Raw genomic sequence first — 12,442 nt, 5'->3', positions numbered from 1 at the left:
CTGCTCCTTCTGAATGGCATCTCATAGCTGAGACTAAGGGAGCTTCCTGCTAAGGAAGATACAAGTCTGAGAGCAAAAGCACACAGCCCAGCCCAGAGCTGGGCTTCTAGGTGAGATCAGGAATGATCCACCCTGAGGGAGAAGAGGACACCTTCAACAAGGTGATCTAACGTTCTGAAGTTCTCATCATGGAAGGGGCTCCTTATGGCGTGTGTGCCATAAAGATCATTCCTGGAATGAATTTTCTCTACACCCACCCTTTGGGCATCCCCAATTGCCTTTAAGACCCTTCAAGTGCCACCTTCTGCATGAGATCTTTTGTGATTTCTGAGCTTCAGTTTTCTCATCTGTAAAATGAAGGATTAGACTTCTTGACCTCAAATCAGTTAGTCTTCCATCATGGTTGCCTTGTATCAACCATATCTGTGTCCTATATATACACTACCCCCTCCTAACCCCTCCCCCCCACAAGTCTGCTCCTGTAGTAAGGAGGACCTGAATTCAAATCCAGACATATGCTTGTGAATGGATTTGATCACACCCAGATAAGGTACCCTAGTGACAGGGGCTTACTACTACACAGCCCATGGGATTCGTGGGAGGCTCTAGAAGGCCTAGTCATTACCTCTAACCACTGAAGAGTCATGCTCTATATAGTAGGAAAGGCTGTCTTGCAGAAACAGATGGGCTAACTTTTTGCTTCCCCTGGGATTTAATTGTTCTGGCCTGAGAGGTCCAACAGAGTCCAAAGAAGGTGTGATCTAAGGTATCTTCTGGAAGAATATCACAGGCCCCCACCCCCTCTAGCTCCAGGGCTATTCCCATCTACTTTATAACTTGGGGGCTGCTTATAGAAGCCTGGGTGGTCATGGTAACCAATTTAACTAGAATGTGGCGAAGCTGGGGGCGATTATGAGGGGGAGGCCTGACACTGTAAAAAGCCAGAATCCATCGTTCCCTCACGTGCAACTTTTTTTTTTTGGCAGTCGCATCAGAATCCTCAGATTCCATCTGGGAAATCAGGGCAGCATCAGTCATTACCGAGAGAGTAGTATGGTTCAGTGGATAAAGCACCTCTGTCAAGACCATTGTTCAAATGTGACCTCAAACACTTCGTATTTGTGTGACCCTGGGCAAGACAATTAACCACTGTCTGCCTCAGTTTCCTCATCATTAAAACAGATAAAAGGCACCTTCCTGCTAGGGTTGTTGTGAGGATCAAATGAAATATATAAAAAAGTGCTTAGTTCACAGAATCTGGCAACAGGGTCTTGTTTCCTTCCTTCTTGCCCTTTTACAATAATTCTGTCAAGTAATTATACAGTCTCTGTTTGAAGGCATCAAAATTAGTTTATCAAAAAGTGCTAAAATCTGGACTAGGTGCTAGCTGGGAAGTGGGGGAAAATATAAAGATATAAACTCCTCGCAGCTGGTAACCTTATCGTGAATCAAGCTCTAGAACTGAGACTGTAAAATCAAAACCAATATAAAAATCAAGAGCTGACCTTAACCTTTATGGTCAGTTAGTCCACAAGCATTTATGAAGTATTTGCTGTGGACTGGGCACTGTGCTAAATGTTAGGGATACAAAGAAAAGCAAAAACTCTATCCTTTCCTCAAGGAAATCATATTCTAGATCCAAGACAATTTTTAAGGACTTGTGGTGAAAAATTCTATCCATGTCCCAAGAAAAAACTGACAGGGTCTGAATGTAAATCTAAGTATACTTTTTTTTTCTTGGCTTGGGTTTGGATATTTTTGGTCTGCGTTTTCTTTTACAACATGAGTAATATGGAAATCTATTTTGCATTACTGGGCAATGGTCTCTATCAAATTGTTTGCTTTCTTAGGGAAGGGGAAGGGGATGAGGGAGGAAGAGAATTTAGAAATCAAAATTTTAAAAAGTAAATGTTAAAATTTGCTTTTATGTATAATTGGGAAAAATAATTTTTTAAGAAAATAAAGTCATATTTTTGAATGAAGAATTCAACATGTGAATATATATATATATATATATATATATATATATATATATATATATATAGAAGGTAAGAAGGTAATCTCCAAAGAAAGAAATACAGCTCTGGGCACCAAAAAAAATGTAGAAAAGGATGAAATTAATTGAACTATAACAGCTAGAAAAAGGAGTCAGGACTAGAAATAGGCCTAGAATTACTACTACTGTAGCACCTGGGTAGAGAGGCACATATTCATGCATCCATGGAGAAGGTTATCTGTACAGAGAATGTTTGTGGTCAGGACACACAAGTGGAGGGGAAGTTCCACTGATAATGCACAGTTGCCAATGTCTTAGAATGATGTCATTGTTCTGCTTTCTACTAAGCTTATTCCCTCGGCCTTTGCTCCAGCTGTCAGCAGTCCAGATAGCTTCACCAAACACCTGTTCTACCACTCATTAATAGTGTTGTGGTTAGTAAGCCTCTCACCTGCAGGGAAGGGATATCACTCTTTTAGCGTCCCACTGTGTCTCATTTGTAATCTTTAACTGGGGTGCTCTGCTATTCTGTCTACCATTTCCTGGGGGGTACTTCAGTTGATGAGCCCCTCCCCAATAGAGGAGGGCTAACTCTTTTCAATTATGTCTCTCATCTAACTCTCAACTAATGGTTGCAAAACTCTTCCTCTTAGCCAGGTATTTTATTCATTTTACCATCATGTTCAATATTGTTTTCTTATTCAGTATGTAATCAAGGGGCCATTGTAATCCCTTGAAAATATTCCTTTCTTGCTATAGTCTACTTACATGTCAGTTAGCAAGATATTAATAAGCATCTTTTGGTACCTTCTTTGTGTTTATTCTATTCTAGGGACTTTGCTAAACATAGCAGATATAAAGAAAGTTAAAGGCAGGACCTTCTCTCAAGGAGTTCACCATCTAATGGGAAGAATCTCTTGATTTCAATCAAAGAGTTTCTCCCCATAGTTACTGACCACTGAAAGCCACTTTAGCACCATAGGAAGCAAGTATCTTTTCCTTAGGTCCTAACTGCCTAGCAGCAGTGTGACTTATGAAAAGAGCATTGGAATATGAGTCAGGAGGCACACTTTCAAGTTCTATCTTTGGCCCTAACTAAAAGACTTTGGCCAAGTCATTTCTTCCCTCTAGACCTCACTTTCCTCATCTATAAAATGAGGGAAGACTGGATTAGATGAGCTCTCTAAGCTCTCTCCTAATCCTAAAGTTCCATGAAAAACTTTCTGCCTTTGAGAAGTTTTCTTCACTGACTTCATTTTGGACAAATGACTTCCTTTTTCTTGCTCCCTATAACCCCACCTGGCCTCAAACCTGGGTAGGTCTCTCTCTCTCTCTCTCTCTCTCTCTCTCTCTCTCTCTCTCTCTCTTTGTCTCTCTCCTCTTACTTCTTTCTTCCTCTCTCTCTCACTCCCCCCTCCTCATCTCTTCTCTCTTTCTTGCTCTCTTCTCCCTCCTTGCCTTTCTCTTATCTCTCTCTCACAACCTTCTTCTCCTTCTCCTATCTTTCTCTTCTATCTCTTTTCTTTCCTCTCTCCTTTCTCTCTTCTCTCTGATTCTTTTATAATATTAATAGTAATTATAGCTGACATTTATTTTTACATTAAGATCTATAAAGTACTTTATATGATCTTGTTACAATCCTGTAAAATAAATATAGCAGGGGCTTTTAATCCTTTTTGATAAAGAAACTGAGGCCCAAAGAGTTTATACAGTGAATAAGTATAAGAATATAAGAACTGAATTCAAGTATTCATGACTCCAAGTTCTATGCTATTCCCACCAATCTGGAAGTTCCAGCAGTAGTGATGTTCAAATCCCACCCTTAAATGTAACACTTAAATAAAATGGGAATATATTTAGGTTATACTTATAAAATTACCCATATAGAGGCATTATGGTATAGTGAATAGAACACTAGACTAACTTGGAGTCAGGAGAATCTGGATTCAAATCCTGCCTCAGACACTTACTGACTGATTAGCTACATAATCTTGGGCAAACAATTTAACTTCTCTTATCCTCAGTCTCACCCTCTTTAAAATGAGATGGTCAGGGGCAGCTAGGTGGTGTAGTGGATAAAGCACTGGCCTTGGAGTCAGGAGTACCTGGGTTCAAATCCGGTCTCAGACACGTAATAATTACCTAGCTGTGTGGCCTTGGGCAAGCCACTTAACCCTATTTACCTTGCAAAAAAATCTAAAATAAAATAAAATGAGATGGTCAGATTCAATGACCTCTAAGACTAGCTCTAAATCTATGATCCTGTCATTGGAGGAGGACAAACAAAAATTTTGAGTAAGAAATCAGTGGGAAGGAGTTGAAAATATAAGATCCACAGGGTCTTAAGGTCAAAAGGGACCTGAAGGATCAGCTGGTCCAGCAGTTCTTAACCACAATCTATGAATTTTTTTAAATTGTATTTCAGTATTATATGTATTAAAAATATTGCTCTGGGAATGTTGTCCATAGGTCTCATCAAAATGCTAAAGGAGTCCATGACACCAAAAAGATCAAAGGCCCCCCCGATCTAGTCCAATCCTTCCATTTTACAAATGGGGAAACTGAGGCACAAAGAAATAAAGATCATCTGGACTGGATCTAATAGAGAATTTTCACTGGAGCCTAGTGGAAGACTAAGTCAGAGAAATAGGATTGGGCAAACTATGCTTAATAACATCATCATCATCTTTCTCTGCTCCTCTGCTCCCAATCCTGATTCTCTCTAGGAAAATGAGAAAAAGGGGATTTATCCAGATCTTTGAGAGTGAGAAACTCTTTCACAGACTGTGATGACTATCTGAATTCCTGGGAAGTGCAGAAGTGGAGCTAAGCATGAGAAATTGAAAACAACCAACCCGAAAAGAGATGTAAGTATATTTCTTCTTAAAACTTCTGTGATGTTATCTAGTATTAGTGGTAGAATTATTTTACTAGTATTGTGGAATATATTTTAAAATTTTAAGTAGGTTTTTATTGATTTCTTTTATTTCCACACCACTTATAATTCCCCCCATATTCCTCCCCACGCTCTCCCAGATAGTTATCCCTTATAACAAAGAATACAAAAAGAGAAAGAAAAAAATGAGCAAAACCATTGGTACTTTGAAAGTCATACATTATATACAATGCTATACCCATGGGACCTCCACCTATGTTTTAGAGCAAAGCTTTTTTGTTTTGTAATTGTTCTTTCTATTTATATTATTGCAGTTGCTGTATATATTGTTTTCCTGGCACAACTTACTTCATTTTACATTGAATCAATCAAATCCAGCATTTAATAAGTGCCCAAAATGTGCCACACTCTGTGCTGAGCTCTGGAGATACAAAGAAAGGCAAAAAAAAAACCAAACAGTCCTTGCTTTCACAAAACTCACAGACTAATGAAGGAGATATCATGTAAAAAACAAAAACAGAAATTCAACCTATATACAAACAGCATACACACACACATATGATAACTTGGAGTTAATCTCAGAGGAAAGGCATTAGCTTTGGTGGACCTAAGAAAGGCTTCCAGCAGTAGGTGAGATTTTAGCTAAGCCTCAAAGGAAGCCTGGAGGTGGAAACAAAGAGGGAGAGAATTTCAGAAATGTTGTTGTTTTTGTTGTTGTTTCAGTTGTGTTTCACTCTTCCTGACACCATTTGGAGTTTTCTTGGCAAAGCTGCTAGAGCGGTTTGCCATTTTCTTCTCCAGTTCATTTTATAGATGAGGAAACTGAGGCAAACAGGCTTGGTCCACGCAGTTAAAAAATTTATGAGGTCAGATTTAAAGTCAGATCTTCCTGTCTCCAGATCAGACACTCTTCTCCACTGCATGACCTAGCTGTCTCAAGCATGGGAAATATCTAGGAAAAATGAATCAGGTGTATGTTGTGCAAGGACCATCAAGGAAACCACTGTCAGTGTATAATAAAATATAAGGAGGGGAGACAAGTGAAGAAAGATTGGAAAGGTAGGAGGCAGCTAGGTTATTAAGGACATCAGTTTATATAGGTCTTTCCAGAATGTAGTTATAGTGTTCTTTCTTTCTTATAATACTATAATATTTCATTACATTCCTGTATCACAATTTGTTTAGCCATAGGGAAAGAATTCTATACCAAACAAAGCATAGAGGCAATTATAGAAGATAAAATAGATAATTTCTGTTATGTGAAATTTAAAAGCATTTGTAGTAACAAAATCAATGTAACCAAGATGAGAAGGGAAATAGTCAATTGAAAAAGAAATTGCATCAAGTATCTCTGAAAAGTGTCTGCTATCCATGATATATGGGGAAGAAGCATAAATATATAAGACTGAAAGTTATTCTCCAACACAGAAGTGATCTAAGGATATGAACAAACAATTCTCAAAGGAAGGTCTATAAACTATTAACAACCATTTGGAAGATAGATCTAAACCCTTAACAATAAGAGAAATGAAAATCAAAACAACTCTGAGATTTTACCTCATATCCAGTAAACTGGTAAAAATTTTAATAAGATGGGGGGGGTTGAATAAAGGCAGGTACTATAAATACCCTGTTAATGGAGTTATATATGAATTGGAGCATTATTCAGGAAAGCTAAGAAAATGGGTAAAACTGCCATACCCTTTGACACAGAGGTCCTGATGTCAGATGTTAAGAAGACTGATAAGAAAAAAGAATACTCATAGCAACACTTTTGTTGTAGCAAAGAACTAGAAATTAATAGATACCTGTTGATAGGAGAATGGTTAAATAAATTGTAGGATATCAATATAATGGAATACTATGCTTTAAGAAATGTTGAGTGTGGGGGCGGCTAGGTGGTGCAGTGGATAAAGCACTGGCCTTGGAGTCGGGAGTACCTGCGTTCAAATCCCACCTCAGACACTTAATACTTGCCTAGCCATGTGGCCTTGGGCAAGCCACTTAATCCCATTGCCTTGTAAAAACTGGGGCAGCTAGGTGGCATAGTGGATAAAGCACCGGCCCTGGAGTCAGGAGTACCTGGGTTCAAAACCGACCTCAGACACTTAATTACCTAGCTGTGTGGCCTTGGGGCAAGCCACTTAACCCCATTTTCCTTGCAAAAACCTAAAAAAAAATGTTGAGTGTGAAGAATTCAGAGAAGTATGGGAAGGCAAATATGAACTGAGGTAATGTCACTAGGAAAATGATGTACACAATATAAATGAAATAATAATATAATTAAAGCTAAATTTTGTGAAATTATAATGATCTTGGCCCCAAAGAAGAACTATGAGAAAGTACTCCTTTTCTTTTACTGCAGAGGTGGAGAACTATGGGTGTGGTTCCTACCATGTCTTGTCAGTCTTGGTTAATATGTTAGTTTTGGTGATCTTTTTTTTTTTTAACCTTACTCCTTTTCCTTCTTTGTTTTAAGGGACATGGCATGGTTTTCTGGGAGAGATTAGTTGATTGAGGACTAAAATGATATTACTGGTACAGTGTGATAAAATGATATTAAGGTACAGTGTGTCCAACTGTAGCTGATTAGAGCAATATGAACACAGAAAACTCTTTCAGAGGTCAGATGAAAATAGTTCATATGAACATTTAGAGTGGAAATGTCTCCAAATTTGCACATCTCATGTTTCTTTTGAGCACTACAATTGTATTTTGCTCATAGAACACATTGCCTTCTTTGCTGAGGACATACTATGGATACTAGGATTCAAACACACATACACATTACACACCTAGAATTTGGTCATCACTTTTTAAAAATGACAAACTGAATTAATTGGTGAGGGGTATGATGTTATAAGTGGATCAGTTTAAAGACTTGGGTTTAACACATATATGTATATATTCTTATATATGTATACATATATATACATATATATATATATGTTTTTTGCAAGGCAATGGGGTTGAAGTGACTTGCCCAAAGTCACACAGCTAGGTAATTATTATGTGTCTGAGACCAGATTTGAACTCAAGTCCTCCTGACTCTAGGACTGGTGCTCTATCCACTGTGCCACCTAACTGCCCTATATCCTTATATACATTTATATATGCATATGTAAAATCACATAGCAAACACCCAAATTTATAGTAGTACCAGATAAAATATCTTCAATTAAGCAAACAAGCATTAATTTATCACCTCCTATATTCCAAAAGTTGGGGGATGGAAAGATAAAAACCAAAACGGTCCCTGTCTTCAAGAAGCTTTTAGTTTGTTGAGAGAGACAACATGTATTTATATAAGCACTAGAAAAAACACATATATAAGTATATAAAAACTCAGTAAAAAATTGTTTTGACTGATATTTTCCTACAGTATCACAAACTCCCCTATTTAATTGATGGAATCAACTCATTATTTTGATGTTGTGTAGCTCTAGCCATACATAAGTACACATCCACATATGCCCACTCACCAGTGACACACCTAAACATATTTGAGTTCACACATACACCCACACCCAAGAGTAGTAGCGGAGTTGCTTACATTTACATAATTAGAAAGTTTTAGTTATGAAACATTCACACATACTACTCTATCTGATCCTCACAATAACCCTGCAGAGGTGGGTAGTAGATACAGCTTTTGAGAAGTTGTGGAGTGAACTGGGTGTTTGGTTGAATTCTCTTTCTGGAGGGTGGGGAAACACTATAATAATATTTCACTGTATTCTTCACAAAGACCTACTTTTATGCCTCTTAGGAAGACTCTGAATTCTGGGAGTCTATGCCAAAACAGCACAAGATTGGACAGATTCTACCATGCCAAAAAGGTCACAGGTATAGTCCTGTTTTACATGGAGCAGCCTAGCTAAATATGGAAGGGGTCCATTACTGGTACTGTAATCACTTAGGGTAATGAATTCTTTTTTAAAATTTTATTTATTTATTTAAGGCAATGGGGTTAAGTGACTTGCCAAGGTCACACAGGCCATTATTAAGTGTCTGAGTTGGATTTGAACTCATATCCTCCTAACTCCAGGGCTGGTGCTCTATCCACTGTGCCACCTAGCTGCCCCCTAAGATAATGAATTCATGGCAATCCATGAAAGAAGAAAAATCCAAAGTGATTCCTTTTCATTTCCATTGGTGAAAGAGAATATAGAAAAGAAAGAGAAAAGAGTCCAGGGCAGAACCTTGAAGAACATCCACAGTTAGAGAGCATGATTATCCAACAAAGCAAACAGAGAGGAGAGGTCAGACAAGTAGAAGAACCAGGAAAAAGCATTCAAGGGACTTGGGAACACAAAAACAAAGAGGATGACTCCTATATCTATGTGACAAGACCTGTTTTTTTCCAAAGCTCTGACTTTTGGAGCTCTGTAATTGGATGTTGAGGTCACTATCATCCTTCTAGTCACTTAGGTTCACAAAATTGGAATCACTCTCAATTCTTCCTCTCCTTCACACCCAAATCCAATCAATAATCATTTTGATTCTATCTCCCTTACCTCTGTTCACATGGCTACCACCCTGGTTTAGGCCTTTATTCTCTCTTGCCTGGACTATTACAACTTCCTAATTAAATTACTGTCTTCCAGATACTCTTCTGAACAAACCATCCTCCACATTGCTGCAAAGATAATTTTCCTAAAACACAAAGCTTACTATGTCAAAGAAACTTGGTGGTTCCCTATTGTGTCTGGGAAGAAAGACAAGTTCTGTAGCTGGTCATTTAAAACCTTCACACACTAGCTCCAGATAACTCTTCTAGTCTGATTTTCCTTTGCTCCTCCTCATTCATCTTAAGTTCTAGTTAAATTCCCCTATGTCCTGTTTCTCAAATTCCCATCCTCTCCCATTCCCTCTACCTCTGTCTCCTTCCCTCCTTCTCCCTCTCCCCTTCCCACTCTGCCCTTTTCTTCTTCTTTTCTTCTTCCTTCTTTTCTTCTTCCTTTTTCTTCTTTCTCCTACTACTATTTCTCTCTCTCTCTCTCTCCCCAATCTTTGCATATATTTTCCTTCATATCTAAAATATACTCCCTCCTTACCTCTACCTCTTAGAATTTTGAGCTTCCTTCAAGGCTCAGCTCACATATCATCCACCAGAAGCCTTTTCTTCTGATTCCTTCATTCATTAATGCTCTCCCTCCCCTACAGATTATAATATAGATTATCAAATATAGGGACAGTTAGGTGCCTCAGTGGATAGAGCACTGGATTTGGAGTCAGGAAAACTCATCTTTCTGAGTTCAAATTTGGTTTCAGTCACTAACTGTAAAGCCCTGGACAAATCACTGAACCTTATTTATCTCAGTTTCTCCATCTGTAAAATGAGCTGGAAAAGGAAATGGCAAATCACTCAAGTATCTTTGCCAAGAAAATCAAAGATGGGGTTATGAAAAGCTGGACATGACTAAAAACGACTGAATTAGAACAATTAAATATAGAGAGCTAGCTGAAGAGTAAGACATAGGTTCAAATCCTATCTGTAAATCATACAGTCTATTTGACCCTGGGCAATAACTTCACCCTTCAGTGCCCTAGGCAACTCTCTTAAAACCAAATTGTAAAGGTTAGACGGATCTGCATAAGTAGAAGAGTACCCCAAAACAATAAAATTCATAGGTTTGGTCCAAAGAAATTTGTCTTTTTAAATATTGTATATCTTCCCTCCCCACCTCCATCCTCAAGTAGAAGAGAAATTCCTTAAACAAAGAGACTTTTTTGTTTTGCTTTTGTGTTCCCAAAACATAATATGGTTCTTTGCATGTAGTAGATGCTTAATAAATGTTTGTTGGATTGGATTTGAAACAAGGAGAATAAAAGAAGCTAGAAACTTCTTTAGTTAGTAAACACTTTGATCTTCTTGCCAAGTAGCTATGGAAGCCAAAGACAGCACCAGTTTAAGATACAAACTTGTTTATAAAATCTTAGAAAGACAGATAGTGGAAAACTGTGAATAATCATAATAGCTAGTATTTATATGGTGCATTATGGTTTACAAAACTCAAATACAAAACTTTACAAATAACTCATTTAATCCTCACAACAATTCTATGAGGTACATGCTATTATCTCTATTTTACAGATGAGAAAACTGAGGTAGACAGAAGTCAAGTGATTAGTGTCCAAGACAGGAGTAGAACTTAATTCCAAATCCAGAACTATAAGGATATACCCAGTATATCCTTATAAAACAGTATGAAGCCATAGAAAGAAAATTAAACTTAGTTTAGCAAAAGATTCAACTAAGCAAAGTGTTCCAGACATCTAAGGATGAAAATGGAAAGACCACAATCAACCAACAATTTATTAAGCACTTCCTGAATGCCAAGAGCTAGGGGTACAAAGATCAAAGCAAAAGCCCTTGTCCTCAAGAAACTCACATTCTAATATAGGGACAACTAAAAGATCAAAGTTGCGAAAGACCTGTAATGATTGTCATAACAAACTCCTCTTTTTTTAACTATCCATCATAACAGGGCCACCACATCTGGTCCCAGGTGGAAAGCATGATGATTTGTAACTGGTATGGAAGTAAGGAAAAATGAAGGAATGCAGCAAGGTACATAAAGGGAGCCATACTGAAGGGTATAGAGGCATCATTTTTCAAGATACATGAAAAATGAAAGTATACTAATGGTATGTGCTTTATTATTTTAAAAAAGAATTAACAGAAAATATAAATAACTGCAAAATTATCGGCCTCCTTTCCCATCTCTTCAAAAATTTTTTGTGAGAATAATCTACACATGCATAGAGGGCATCCTTCATGAGAATATTTAGAAGAGAACAAACAGGCTTTTGCAAGTAATATTGCCCTGGAGGCTACAGCTTTAACATAGCACAATTGAATAAAAGAGGTAGGGAATAAAATATCCCAATGTGCTTATTGTTTATTGACTATAAAAAAAAACCACTTGATTCAATTGAGTAAATTGCTGCCTTAAAGGCTGTCCTCCAACAGGGTGTCTTTTCTGCATAAGTGAAAATCATTCAAGATGATTACCCTTTGATCCAGCAATAACACTTCTAGGTCTATATCCCAAAGACATCAAAGAAAGGGGGGAGAGGACAGATTTATACAAAAATATTTATAGCAGCTCATTTTGTGGTGGCTAAGGTAGTAATCAAAAGGATATCCATCAATTGGGAAATGGCTAAATAAGCTGTGCTATTGTTTGTACTTTGTTTTCAAAGAGAACTGTAACATCAACAAGGTGATGCTATGACACGCAAGTGAATTGGACAAAGTCACCAGACTCATTTTCTCCTTCAAAGTCATCTGGGTCTAGTGGTTACAGATGACCTTGGATGTAGTGGGAGACCTTGGTCGGTATAAGCTTAAGGTCTTTAACAGGTTTCAATTTAATTTAATCAATGCCCATTCAGTGACTAAGGCTGGGTAAGAAAGAAATGAAGCAAAGAATGGAAAAAGTGAGATTGGTGACTTTGCTCAACCCTTCCTCATTTAAATCCAATTCACTTGCAAGTCATGGCATCACCTCCCTTATGTCATAGCCCTCTTCAAAAATAAAGGA

The 12,442-nt window shown here is 37.7% G+C and overlaps 1 long non-coding RNA gene across 8 annotated transcripts in view; it reads right to left on the bottom strand.

Annotated features, from left to right (window-relative positions):
* Nucleotides 1-12,442, bottom strand: part of LOC141513024 (uncharacterized) — a 106,671-nt gene that overhangs the window by 70,489 nt on the left and 23,740 nt on the right. Inside the window, exon 6 of one of the 8 annotated variants that reach the window (XR_012475676.1) lies at nucleotides 2,068-5,844. The exons of the other annotated variants lie outside the window; for them this stretch is intronic. This is a non-coding gene — a long non-coding RNA (uncharacterized LOC141513024). Of the gene's footprint in view, nucleotides 1-2,067; nucleotides 5,845-12,442 lie in introns of those variants that run through there. 8 annotated transcript variants of the gene reach the window in all.

This window comes from Macrotis lagotis, chromosome 2 (assembly GCF_037893015.1).
Source record: "Macrotis lagotis isolate mMagLag1 chromosome 2, bilby.v1.9.chrom.fasta, whole genome shotgun sequence".
Taxonomy (NCBI): Eukaryota; Metazoa; Chordata; class Mammalia; order Peramelemorphia; family Peramelidae; genus Macrotis; species Macrotis lagotis.
The sequence above is the reverse complement of the archived record's forward strand: the minus strand, read 5'-3'. Positions and strand labels throughout refer to the sequence as shown.